Below are 8,297 nucleotides of genomic sequence, written 5' to 3'. Positions count from 1 at the left end.
AGGTCCTACCGGGAGTCGAACCCAGGTCGCTGGATTCAAAGTCCAGAGTGCTAACCACTACACCATAGAACCAACTTCTTGTTGAAATCGATTCTTATTTTATTTCAATTCTTACTAAGTCTCTGTTGTGCAACCACAAAACGAGGAATGCCTTCCAGAACACCACCAATGCCGCTTCTCCCTTGCTCTATAAAACAAAAAAAAAATACTTAAAATAATTTCTTTTAGCCTAAAATTTTGATACCCACTTTATAACCATTGATTACAATGTGATGGATCTTTCTCTGGCCTTTCACTGCTAAGGGAAGCTTTCTATGTGACCCCTGGTCTCAGCCATTAGATCTGAATAAATGGCTGAGATCGCTTGAGTCACAATCTCATAAGCTAATTATTAACCGTTAGATCTTGATCAGATAGCTCATAGTTTTTTTTTTTTTTAAAAAAAATACTTTTGAAGTAAAATTTGAGACATGGATAGATCTGACAGGGGCACACATTAAAAAAAAAAAAAAAAAAAATCTAATAATAAAAAATTATCAGAATACTCTTGAAAATTGTAAGGCCATTTTGGCTATTTATTTTTACAGGAAATATTTATTTTTTATAGGTTCGTGCTAATTTTATGATTGGACGTCCAAAATTTTATCCAAAAATATTATGCAGAAAAGAAATGAAAAATAAAATAATGTTTAGAGTGACATAATGGTATGAACAATTATAGTTGTTCGATTAAGATTGAACAGATAAAAAGTGGAGTCACATATAATTTATATATTGTTAGGGTCACATAAAAACATTCCCCTTTAGGGTAATATGTAGCATATGTTCTTACTATGCTATTATCAGTTATAGTCACAATGTGAGTATTTAGAACAAAAGATTAAATTTTGAGTTCTTGAACACTTAGAACTGATTTTCAAAAAAAAATCGACAGTTTATATTCAATTTTAAGACACTACTTTTGAGGCATGCATGTAATTTACAAAACAAATTTATATGTTCGTGCTAGGTTGAGGAAGCATACTTAAAATTAGGGGTTGTAAATTGGAGTAAATGGATGATATGCTCCAACTAGAGCATATTACTTTGGCTTTCATTTCATGGTTCACATAACTTTGTTTATGCTTGATAAAGATTCATTTTTAGAAACTATTTCATTTACGGGTATGTATAACATGATTTTGTAAGAGTGCACGACACGTTTACTCCCCCGGGTAAATGACTCATTTTTAAAAGGATTTTTGTAATCTGAAAATAAACCTACTTTAGAACAACTTCATTATAAGAAAAAAGAAGAAGAAGAAGAAGAAGGGAGAAGGTAGACTCGAATTCTGATGCAATTATGGTCTTAAGTTTTAATTTTAAATTTTTTTTAGAAGATTAAAATGAAGTTTTGAGTTATTTGGATTTTCAGATATTCGTGTTCTTTTCTTTGTAGGAAATGAAGTGTAGTTGGAAGGTACGATTTAATTGTAATAGGATTTTCTTGAGGAGCAAGTTACGTTTTAGAGCTTTATCTTTTCAAATATGTAACTAACCGAAAAAAATTGATTTGTGGTATTGTGAAAATATCATTTTGGTTGGACTCCCCTATAAATTCAGACAAAAGGTATATTCTCTTATATTTTTTTTCTTTTTTTATTTTTATTTATTTATTCTTCATCTATCTTTCCCTTTCGATGGTTCTCAAACACTATAATCTGACTTTCCAAATATTCGACATACTAATTCAAGTTTAAGACATTATTTTTTTAAACACATTATTTTATTTATTTATTCAATAACTAGGTTAAAGAGATTTGTGGTTTGCAATAGTTGTGTGGCTCGGCTGACTCATTGGCTTGACCCTAAAAAAAATTAGGTACGGGACACAAAATGTGGCTTGATGGCCAGGCCTCAGCCATGACCACTACAATCTGATCATTTGCCACCCTAAAGATATTTTGTAAGTATTTTTGGTTTGAGAAATACTAGTTAGCATTTAAAAATAATATACTTTTAAATGAGATTTCTTAAGTTTTTAATAAAAAAAATAGAGAAAGTTATGGGTTTTTAGTCCTACATTTAATAATAAAGTTAAGAAAGAGTGGCATTTACATGAAAACACTCTCTACTTTTTATGTTCATGAAATAAAAGAGAGAGTGTGGATGTATGTTCAGAACAGGTGAACTATACAATACACACGTACATGCTTACATGTGCAGTTAGGGGCATAAGGATATTTGATATGCACTTTACATGTTTGCAGAGGCGCTCTTACACCTGCAAGGATACGGATCGGCTTCGCGGCTCACCATATTTTTACGGGACGTGACTTGGACTCGTGTTCGACGGTGTCGTACACTGCAACGGCTACGTTCCTAGCCGTTGGATTAAGCGTGGTGGTCGTAGCAGTTTGTCTGTTGGAGCACTGGTTACAGCACGTTATGACCATTGAATGGTGCTATTGAATTCCCAACAGTCACATTGCATTATAAATCGCCACTGTTTTTCGTTTTAAAAGCCACCTTCTACTCAAAAAATAGGGGGTCCCTTTTTTACCATTTTATCACAACATTTTGTACCCATTTTTTCTGTCATACTTTCATTTCATACTTTCTCTCTCTAAAATTCGTGTTCACTTTTCCTCTTCTAAACTAAGGAAATTCTGGTGCTTAGTATACTCACTATTTCAATGCACTAAACCGACGCGATTTTATGTAACTTTTCATTTTCAGATATCTTGAGGACTAGTTTGCCCAATTTATCTCTTTGCACACTGATTTAACGTAGTAAAGGGACAAATATAGTCTTGAGGCAACGCTTTTAGCGTAATTAAAAATAGAAACTCCTCCCATCCATCTCTGCATTTCTTTTTATCCTCCAATAGCCCACTATTTTTTCTACATTTCATGACTATATTTGAGTATAGTAATGGAAGCCAAGTGCAAATTCTATCAAAATGATGAGCCAAGATTTCTCAAAGCTTTATGCATTTGATGAGATGAATTTCTAAGAGTTGTGACATCACTTAAGGTTGCATATGTCATCAACCGAACAAATGTTGGAGTTACCTAAACCAAATGAAGAGGAGGACCCTAAGCAAACTAAATTTCGATAGAAATGGATAAAGCGTGATTACATTTGCCAGGGTCACATCCTCAATGCACTCACTGATCCAATTTATGACATTTATTTTTCAGTAGCAATGGCGAGAGAACTTTGGCTACTATTAGAGACCAAGTATTAAATTGGAGAAATGGGTAACTAGCGATCCTTTATTTCAGACTATTTGGAATTTCAATCAAGTTTATAGCTAGTAAACTCAAATTGTGGTATTGAGTTAGATGAATTATTTTAAGTAAGTAAAATTATGCATAAGTTAGCCGCTCATGGAAAGAATGGCAAAATAAGATGAAATATGAATGGGTTGATGTTGACTTGGTTCATCTGCAACGGTCTCTTCACATAAAGGAAAGAGAATAGAATTTAAGAATAGAAAGAGGAAGTAATGGAAATGTAATCCAAAACTAATCTTGTGGAGCACAAGTCTAAGGATTTGACTCAAAGTAATGAAAGGCTTATCTTTTTAGAATCAAAAGGATAATCCTAATAATCATAAATCTAAAAAGAGAAAGGGAATACATTTCATTGGTGATAAACCCCACCCTATTCAAAGGAGTGTTGACACGTTAAAAGGCATCAAAAGCCTCCAAGTCCGGAAAATATGACCACTGATAGGAAACTAGTGGCAATGGTCACTTAAATAAATATGACCAATAAAAGGAAAGGTTGTTGTTAGTGGAAAACTTTTGCCACGCCCCTATCATTAACCTGGAAAATCACTAGTTAGAAGGGACAATTTGGTTCAAGTAGAAGGCCTTAAAAAGGTAAGGAAAAGGCTCTAAAGAATAAGAATAGAAATAGCAAGAAAAGATATGGTGATTTATAGTCTTACTGAGAGTATGACCCTTGATAGAGTGGAATGATAATGCATGATTTATATAGCCAACCCCAAATAAAAGATAAGACTTAGAAGATGACAATGATGATGAGAGAGAAAGGTTGTTAGGTAGATGTGGGTGCTAATGTCCACGTGCCTAACCACCGAAATTTCTTTTTGACATATGAACTAGTGGGAAAGAGAAATTCAATTCAAGCAATTGTAAAGGTGATTGGAAAGAGACAATTTAATTGAAGTTCAGTTTGAGAAAAGTGATGACTTTGAAAAATATGTATCAATATGAGCAAAAACCTGGTGTCAAGCTACTTACCAAATAAAAAGGGATTCAAAATGGTCATAAGATTTGATAGTATCATTTTGAGCAAGAATGAATGTTATTGTGGAGAAGGGATACTCCTGTTATGGAAGGTTCACACTTGATTTGATTAATGGAAATCGAGAAAGTTCTATTTGTATCGTGAATTCTTTTAATTTATGATGTGTTAGATTAGGTCATTTAAATGTTGCTACAATAAAATCAATGGTTAAGTAACGCTTTATCCCAAATAGGGTAGTGATATACCTACTGAAAAATGTGAGTTATGTATACAAGTCAAAATAACAAGAAATTCGTGAAAATGAGTACTAAATTATAAGGGTTTGTACGCAATAATATATGTGATTGGAATAACATACTCAAAAGAGGAGTAAAAAGGTTTTTTGTTACTTTCATAATTCATAAATGACTTGTCTCTCATACTTCGTAAATGACTTGTCTCGATATACCAATGCATATTTGCCAAGGCATAAGGATGAAGCTTTAGGAAAATTCAAGATTTTTAAGCCAAAGTTGAGAACCAATAAATAAGAAAATAAAAATTTTAAGAAGAGATTGGGGTGGAGAATACTTGTCCAATAAATTTACAAACTTTTATGCAACTAATGGGATAATTCATTAAGTTACTCTTCTTATACCCATTAATAAAATGGCTTAGCCAAGAGAAAATATAACTTTAATAGAAATAGTAAATTCCAAGTTAATAAATTATGGTCTACCTTTAAATTTATTGGGTGAAGCCTGCCTTTAAGCTTGGTTAAAATGAATAGAATTTCATATAAGAAAGTAAGCAAAACCCCATATAAGTTATGATTTAATAAAACAATCATCATTTGACAAAGTGTGGGGACGTTTAGTCTATATGAGACTACCCGATCAATAAACTACAACCTAGAGCCTCTTGATGTATATTCATGGGGTATGCACAATATAATAAAACATCTTCTTAGAACTAAGTCTAAATACTATAATGGACTATAAATGCATATTGTTTGAGAATTTAACTCATAAATGTGCACCAAAAAATGTTAATGTTCTACCAACAAGTGAATAACAAAATATTTATGTTCAACACCTAAAAAAATAATGGTAATGAAAAAATAAAACCTAGAGTAAAAGAGCAAGAAAACATCTTATGTATAATGTTAGCCTCAATTTTTATATTTATCTAGTTAAAACAAATCAAGAAAAGGTATTAGGTATAATGCCTCTTGCCTTAAATGTGAAGGAAGGTTACAACATTTAAAAAAGAAGCCATTGATAATGGAATGACTCTATGCTTTCAATAAAATATTAAAATTGTTTGACCTATTACTCGGTACCAAGGTTAGAAACAACGGATTGGTGACCCGAATCAGCTACCCAAAAACCAATATTGGATCCGTGGATCGGCCATTTGGATCGGAGAATCGGCCAGATTGATAAGAGCCTGCATTAAAAAAATTTCCAAAAATTACTAGAATTTCTTAAGAATCTATTTTTTTAGGTTTCCAAAAAAAATAATTATATTGCATTATAATTTTTATTATTTAATTAAAAATACTCAAATATTGAGAGCATGTCTCATGTCTGAATGTTTGTTATCCACTATTTTCATTTTATGGTCAAAATAAGATTTAAATACAATTCATTGCAATAAAATAAATATATCTAAATCAAACTTTTATAGTAAAAAAATAAAATAAAAAGGAATTGTACAAAATGAATTGTTATAGTAAAAAATAATAATCATATTTTATGTTTACATGGGTTTTTCGCTTAATATGAAAAATCATAGTTCAACTATGAGACCTATGTGGTTTACATAAGTTTTACGTCACTTTACATAGTTATTTCTTTAAGCTCTTTTTCTTAATCAATGAGCGTGGTGTAAAAGTGGCGAAAGAGCCCAAAGAAAAATAGTCCACATTGGGACTTCAAGGACAGAAATATGTATTTAAAAGTTATATCCCCATTTTAAAAGCCATAGATGGCATGGCCTAGCTAATAATGTGTATACAAAAATAAAATGTATAATTTTTAGTAGTCCTTTAGTGTCAATATATATTTGTGTAGGGATAATGTGGTCTATACTAAATTTGTATTTGTATATAAACCCTTTTAGAGTTTTTATTCCTTTAAGATGAGAATCCATCGAGATTGTTTCTCTCTAAACTATTTCTTAGCTCTTATATCTTTTCTAAATTTCATATGGGGCAAGAAGCACATTTATTGCAATTATTGCAAGAAGCTCGAACATGTAATAAATGATTGTCGAAAATGCCCTCAGGCACATGGGAAGCCTCCTATAGCTAGTTAAACTCAATGGGCTGCAATCGCCTCTATTCCTAGTCCCAACAGCATGGAGGATGCCACTTCCAGTCACTCTCATTCTGCCTCCACATCTGTTACCCTTGTATCCATGCCAGGTCTTCACTCTATTGACTTAACTACACTCCAATAACTTGCTCAGGTTTTAGCAGTCATGGGTTTTTCAGGTAACTCAAATCCTTTATCAAACACTTGGATCATAAACTCAAGAGCATCAAATTATTTGACATGACAACTTCTGCATTTATCCTTGGTAAAAGCCCATTATGAAAATATGACTTATTTTACTGGTAATGGATCTCCACTTCATGTTACCCACTCTAGTAATACCAGTGTCCCTGGTCTTTCCGGTAACTTCTTATCATTCAAAGATGTTCATCATATTCCCAACCTTCTTTTGAATTTGATATTTGTTAGCCAGTTAGTTGAGAACAAGTGCATTGTTTCTTTTTCTAATAAGTTGTGTGGAGCAAGATCTAGCAATAGGAAAAGTGGCTGGGAGAGGCACTAAGCAGGGTCGGCTTTTCACAGTTAATTTCAGTGAACTCATTCCCATCTTTTACACACTTTGCCAGTTTGTCATCTTTCCCCTTCTGCTCATGAAATAAGTCAATCAAATTCTCTTTGGTGTGTTTGGCATTGTAGGTTAGGACACCCACATTCTCAAAAACTGCTTTCTCTTTTAAACTCTGGGCTTTTACTTGCTGTCTTCTCTCATAGAAAATTTGATAAAAATATTGTTTGTGAGAGTCGTAAGTTGGCAAAATACTTGGCTCAACCTTTTCCTCAGCAATAATAAAAGTATCTATCCTTTCTCTTTAGTGCACTCTAATGTTTGGGGCCCTATTCCTATTCTTTCAATTAATAAATTTTATTATTATGCGATATTTGTAGATGACTTGTCTAAATATACTTGGATTTATTTTCTCAAACACAAGTCAAGTGTTTTTAAAGATATGATAAAAAATCAATTTGATAAAAACATTAAAGTTTTTAGGTTTGATTTTGGCGGGGAGTATCTATCTAATTAATTTCAAGCATATCTTCATGCAAATGGCATTCATCAACTTTCATGTCCTCATACCCCGGAACATAATGGAATTGTTAAAAGAAAACATCGTCATATTCTTGAAACCACTTGTTCTCTTCTTATTAGCTCTCATTCCCCAAAAAACATTTGGGCTGAAGCGATGTCTACTGTTGTCTATCTTGTTAATCTTCTTCCCAGACCGATTTTGCAAAATGTGTCGCCATTTCAAAAGATTTTCAAAACCCCCTGATTACTGTGTTCTGGTGCATATGCTTTATGCTTTTACCATCTTCTACCCGTGGCAAACTCTCTCTTGAGTTTGTTAATGCATGTTTGTAGGTTATCCAACCAATCAAAAAAGATATAGTTGTTTTGATCCTTCTATTAATCATATTAGAATATCCCGACATGTTACATTTTTCGAGCACATACCCTTCCACCAGTACTATCCACACCTTAATTCAACCACACGTGGACGTGAGTTTTCATTTTTTCCTAGTTTTGATATTACTCATTTTCATTATCATGGAAATCAGGGATTACCGCATTCAGCCACTAACTATGATGAGTCGCCTTGGTCAAGTGCTGATCATGTATCACCTCCAGTTGTTGATCCTTCTACCGGTCCTGTTCACCTTCGACAGTCACTTGAAAAGCCCGTTCTACTTGATCGTCTTAACTTACTAGTGGTTAGCCC

The 8,297-nt window shown here is 32.8% G+C and overlaps 1 non-coding gene across 1 annotated transcript; it reads right to left on the bottom strand.

Annotated features, from left to right (window-relative positions):
* Positions 1-72, bottom strand: TRNAQ-UUG (transfer RNA glutamine (anticodon UUG)). Its single transcript has one exon. It is a non-coding gene; the product is annotated as a tRNA-Gln (tRNA).
* Positions 73-8,297: the final 8,225 nt, after the last annotated feature.

Source organism: Amborella trichopoda, chromosome 11 (genome assembly GCF_054954075.1).
Source record: "Amborella trichopoda isolate Santa Cruz 75 chromosome 11, AtrichopodaSantaCruz75HAP2 v2.0, whole genome shotgun sequence".
NCBI classification, from domain to species: Eukaryota; Viridiplantae; Streptophyta; class Magnoliopsida; order Amborellales; family Amborellaceae; genus Amborella; species Amborella trichopoda.
The sequence above is the reverse complement of the archived record's forward strand: the minus strand, read 5'-3'. Positions and strand labels throughout refer to the sequence as shown.